This window comes from Hyla sarda, chromosome 7 (genome assembly GCF_029499605.1).
Source record: "Hyla sarda isolate aHylSar1 chromosome 7, aHylSar1.hap1, whole genome shotgun sequence".
Lineage (NCBI taxonomy): Eukaryota > Metazoa > Chordata > Amphibia > Anura > Hylidae > Hyla > Hyla sarda.
This window is the reverse complement of record NC_079195.1, coordinates 220,281,282-220,287,394: the sequence shown is the minus strand read 5'-3', so window position 1 is coordinate 220,287,394 and position 6,113 is coordinate 220,281,282.

The following is a 6,113-nucleotide window of genomic DNA, read 5'->3' as shown; positions in this document are numbered from 1 at the left end:
TGCAGGCCTCTCTGCTCTTCCTATTCCTTTACTCAAGGTTATAGCTGGTAAGAGGAAAGAGGTTGCACGTTGCAGATCAAATGCAACAAAAGGAATGTATAGGGTCTAGTAAAGCGCCACTGTTTCTGGCCACACAAGAAGCCAAAAGGTGTTAGGCTGCTTTCACACTATACTTTTGCTCCATTAAAAGATCCCCTATAAACGTTACAAAATCCCATTCATGTCTATGGGATTTTTTGAATATCCGTTATCACCCATTATCACACGTTGGGGCCAATTAATTATTCTAAACACACTGGGGCCAGTGAATTATTATGAACACTATGGGGCCAATGAATTATTATAAATATGCATGGGGGGGCATACATTTGGGGGTTAAATTAGAAGTTTAAAAACCCCACCAGGAGCCCTGAATGACTCCTTGGTGCCGGCCATTCAGGGCTCCCGGTGGGGAATTTAAAAGTGAAAGTAAAAATACACCGTACATCGCAGGGGAGCACAGCATGCCGCCTGCTCCCCTGTTTAATAACTTCTGATCGCATCAGGTCTCAGAAGTGAGACCCGGTGCGATCAATCCCTCAGCCCATGATGGGAGTAGTAGTAGTCCCGGCTGCAGGAGTCTGTAGGCAGAGGTGTTAAAACGGCCATAAAATAACGGTACATGACGGATGGTATAACGGGTCTTAATAGATAAATATGCCCGTTATTTTGACGAACATTATGCAGCCATTAGCACCCGTTACTCATAGTGTGAAAGCAGCCTTATTATGTTTGACCTGAAAAAGGTTGCTGCTAGCGCTGAAAAGTGTGGTCCGCCTCATTACTTATAACTCATAAAATTGAAAAGTCCTGTGCAACGATTGTGGTAAATACTTTTGCGTGCAATTACACAGTAGCGTTCTACTAGACCCTATTCTTTCCTTATTACCAAAAGAGGTAGTCCAGGGAACTGAACTTTTTAGACACCTGTCCCCTATCTTACATGTCCTCTGCACTCCAGTGCCCACCTTCCTGGACAGACAGAAGTGACTTTTGCTTAGCCAATCACTGGCTGCAGCGATGTCCCGCCTCAGCGAGTGATCGGTCACTTGTGTCTGTCCAGGAAGGTGGGGCTGGAGTGCGACGAGGAACCATAAGTAGCCGGGGCCTGTACAGAAGATTGCGGTCGGACTGCAATTATTCAGTTCCCTGGAGCACCCCTCTAACGGATCAGGTCTTTAGGGCTGCACACTGTTGAACCTCTTTGCCTTTAGTAGAGTCACGACTGGTGCAAGGATTTTTGCCACCCTAGACAAAAGCTAATTTTGCTGCCCCTTGACTCCACCCATTGGCCCGCCCTTTGACATGCCCCACCTTACTACTGGGGTGACACACTGTAACAAGCCCCCTCCTCATGTAATTACCTTACTACTGGGGTGACACACTGTTTCTCCTCATGTTTCTGGCTGAGCGAGTGGTTCGGAAGCTGGTTGTCTAACTTTCTTGTGGCAGGCAGAGGGGCACCCCCATCATGAGGGCGCTCTAGGCGGCTACCTATTTTGCCTACAGGCAGAGTCGGCCCTGAGTAGAGTTGTGCCTATCCCATAGCAAAACCCCAAAGAGCAGTGTTTTCCAAACTGCGTTCCTCTGTCAATTGCAAACCTACAATTCCCAGCTGTCCGGACATGCTGGGAGTTGTAGGTGTGAAACAGCTGGAGGCATACTGTGTGGAAAACACTGCCCCAAAGGTTAGTAGACACCATAGAAGAGCGCCCCTCTAATTTTTGTTTCTTTAGTCTGACATCAGGAAGAGTATGGAGAGGGAGGAATAGCATCCAAGTCTTCAGGGAGGGCAGATCACAGACTACTATAGATACTGTACACACACAGTCTGATGGGGGAAGGGAGTGAATTTCACAGGCTTTGTATCACTGTAAATAGAAAATAAGAGCACACAAAGCATATTCTGCAGGACGAGGAGGAAACACACAGCACCTAAAGATGGGGAAACCCCTTTCGGGTGCTGTTTTGATGTTTTTCATTTTTGTCATCCTTAACTCTGATGATGAGGAACAACATAGTTAATAGCTAGCAAAGAGCAAACACTGGCCCTCCCTTAAGTCCTGGCACCATGATAGTCTGATCTACCCCCCCCCCCCCTACTTTTACTTAGTTAGATTTTGTAGTTTAGTAATGACTAATAACTACTCTGATTGGATTTAAATTTCCCTTAGTCCCGGTTATCCAGTGATTTACATTGCAGAGGTGTTAATCCCCGGTGGCTGTCTCCTGGGGAGCAGGATTTAAGAGAATTATTTAAGAGAATTAACCCCGTCATGATCTGGTGTGTCCCACGGACTGTGCTGTGTTCTTATAACCCCAGCAGGGGGAGACCATCCCCACCACCAGCCCTGTTATCTGATGAATCCCCGGCAGGCTGTGTACACATCCCCATTGTGCTTCATATTCAGAAAATAACACAGAACTGATCCTAATATTTATATTTTGGCCCTTATGTTTACTTGTCCGTTGAAATGAAAATAAATCTGTAGCAGATGGAGCGATGACAAATGTGCCGACCTAAACGCAAAATCTGTTATTACCGACACACACATGGTGCAGGTGTCAATAACAGATGTAGCAGAGCTGACATAATGTGTGTTATATATGGGACTGTAGGGGACCCTGGAGGGGCAGGCTGTGCTTAACTAGCCTACCCCCTGACTGATGAGCCAGGAGTGAGGGTTCCCCTTAACTTAGGCCCTCTCCAATGTTTTTCTCCTACCACCCCCCCTTTTCTGTCGTTTTTTCCCTAGGAGGCGGTGGATTATTAGGGAAACCTGTCCAATCCCCTGTGGGCTTATTTTCCCGGGCTATTAGCCCCTCCCCAGGTACCTTATGGCAGCCCTGACGCCTTCTCCCTGCAGGCTCCCATCATGGGTTCCGGAGGTTGTTATCTCAGCAGCTGTCCGGTGGAGAGATCTTGGATTTCACTGAAGAGCTGTGATTCCGGGTCTGACAGGAGGGTGAGGGCTAGCTCTCCTCTATCTGAGATGCCGGCTCCGCAGTCCCCAGCTGTCCCCTCCTCCTCCTTATAGCATAAGCATTTTAGTTTAGCCCGCTCGGAGCTCTGGGGGAGAGGGATGGAGGCTGATCAGAGAATTTTTTTTTATAGATGCGGCTGGATGTCCGGGCAGTATATCTGCGCACATTCACTTATTTATTTATTTTTGTCTCACTGTGTCACTTTATGCGTGTTGTGTGTTCACAGGATTTGTCAGGATGCGGTAGCCCTTCTGGGTTTCCCTCCTGGCGGTCTAGGAGAGGTGTGTGTGGCCATTAGGTTCCTCCAAAACACCCTTGGTACTCCTGCTTTGGCAGGGTACCGACCGTTATCGGCTCTGCGAGCAGATACCTTGGCTAACGTCAAGGGGGATGCCAGGAGCATTTGTGGTCCCTTAGTAGCTTCGGCGAAAAGGGACATCGAAACTTGAACCTTGCACGTACCTTTTGGTCTGGAGGCGAAGGATAAGGGTTGTTGGGGGGCCTCTCTTCTGTAGGAGAAGGGCTTGTGATAGACCGCATCCTTTGTGCACTCTTTTTTTTAGTGTAACACGTTTTGCATTTTTCTTGCACTTTGGGTGATTCGAGAGCACGTTCCTCTGCTCTTTAAAAAAAAAAAAGAGGGATGCAGGCGGAGGCTCCGCCCCCAGCAGTGTGAGAGCAGCTCCTGCTGCTTCCTGTCCTCCTGTGTAGTCCCCTATGTTCCTGTAGCCATGAGGTCCCAGGTATGTGGTTCCTCTCATAGGGAGCCCAGCACCCTTCCCTCTTTTCTGCCCTCCCAGCCTCTGTCCCTGCTTTGCAGCCTCCTGCCCCTATCCTGCAGCCTCCTGCTTTCCTCTCACATCTCCTGGCTGCTGCTGCCTGTCCAGCCCCTGGAGAGTCTCCTCTCTTGCTCCCTTACTCCCCTGTGGTGGTGACTACCCCTGGGCCTGCTGCCTTTCTGACCACTGTAGCACCTGCTGTGCTGACTGCAGACTCGCTACTGCGCCCAGCGCAGGTGGCTCCTGTCCCTCCTGGTGCACCTAGTGTGAGCAGGGAAACCCCTTTCTACAGTGCCTAGTCCTCACTCTGCTCTGGGATGTGAGGACGGGATATGAGGATGGGATATGAGGATGGGATATGAGGACAAGATATGAGGTCAGGAAATGAGGACGGGATATAAGAACAGAATATGAGGACGGGATATGAGGTCGGGATATGAGGTCGGGATATGAGGTCGGGATATGAGGTCGGGATATGTGGTTGAGATATGAGGTTGCGATATGAGGTTGGGATATGAGGACAGGATATGAGGTCAGGATATGATGACAGGATATGAGGACGGGATATGAGGACAAGATATGAGGACAGAATTTGAGGTTGGGATATGAGGACAAGATATGAGGATGGGATAATAGGTCTGCATATGAGGACGGAATATGAGGGCTGGATATGAGGACGGGATATGAGGATGGGATACGAGGACAAGATATGAGGTCAGGAAATGAGGACGGGATATAAGAACGGAATATGAGGACGGGATAGTAGGATCGGATATGAGGACAGGATATGAGGACGGGATATGAGGTCGAGATAGGACGGGATATGAGGTTAGGATATGATGACAGGATATGAGGGTGGGATATGAGGGTGGGATATGAGGTCGGGATATGAGGACAGGATATGAGGGCTGGATATGAGGTCTGGATATGAGGATGGGATATGAGGATGGGATACGAGGACAAGATATGAGGTCAGGAAATGAGGACGGGATATAAGAACGGAATATGAGGACAGGATATGAGGACGGGATATGAGGACGGGATATGAGGACGGGATATGAGGACGGGATATGAGGTCGAGATAGGACGGGATATGAGGTCAGGATATGATGACAGGATATGAGGACGGGATATGAGGACAAGATATGAGGACAGGATATGAGGTCAGGATATGATGACGGGATATGAGGACAAGATTAAAGGACAAGATATGAGGTCGGGATATGAGGGCAGAATATGAGGACGGAATATGAGGACAAGATATGCAGACGGGATATGAGGTGGGGATATGAGGACGGGATATGAGGTAGGGATATGAGGACAGGATATGAGGTAGGGATATGAGGTCGAGATCTGTGGACGGGATATGAGGGCAAGATATCAGGGCAAGATATGAGGACGGAATATGAGGTCGGGATATGAGGGCAGAATATGAGGACGGGATATGAGGACAAGATATGCAGATGGGATATGAGGTTGGGATATGAGATCAGGATATGAGGTCTGGATATGAGGACGGAATATGAGGTAGGAATATGAGGTCGGAATATGAGGACGGGATATGAGGTTGGGATATGAGGACTGGATATGAGGTCAGGATATAAGGACGGGATAAGAGGATGGGAAATAAGTATGGGATATGAGGACAGGACATGAGGCCAGGTTATGAGGACGGGATATGAGGATGAGATATGAGGAGGGGATATGAGGATGAGATATGAAGAGGGGATATGAGAAAGACAGTGTCATTGTTGCTTTTTGCTTCCAACAAGGTTTAGGTAGGAAGTCCGGGCAACGCTGTGCACCTTCTTCGTAATATAATATATTCTAGCTTTCTAACATAAGATCTATTTTAGGGGGGACTAATATTTTGCTAATAGATGAAGTATATGAAACTCTTATATTATAATGGATTTTAGGGGGAAGTTTCCAGCGGTAATGACATGTTACAGTCGTCCCTTTTAATACAGTGACTGAGGAGGATTATACGTCTAGGGCTGAGGTTTAGGAAGCTGTTGGTGTAAAGTATTAATCCTATAATAGATGTTTCTCTTCTATTTTGCATACAGTAATATATGCGGAGGGATTTATCCAATAGAACTATTTTAATTCCTAGAATGTTTAAGCTTATGGTGCTAAAGAGGTGAACAGAATGGAATAAAACACTTATCACCTTTCCAGATTTTCTTTTACAAGCAATAGGGTATGGAATAAATAATACAATACAATGTAATACAGCAAAACCTCTAAAAGACGACATCTATGAGAAGAACAGACCAGATCCCCCGTACAATACACATAGTGACCGTT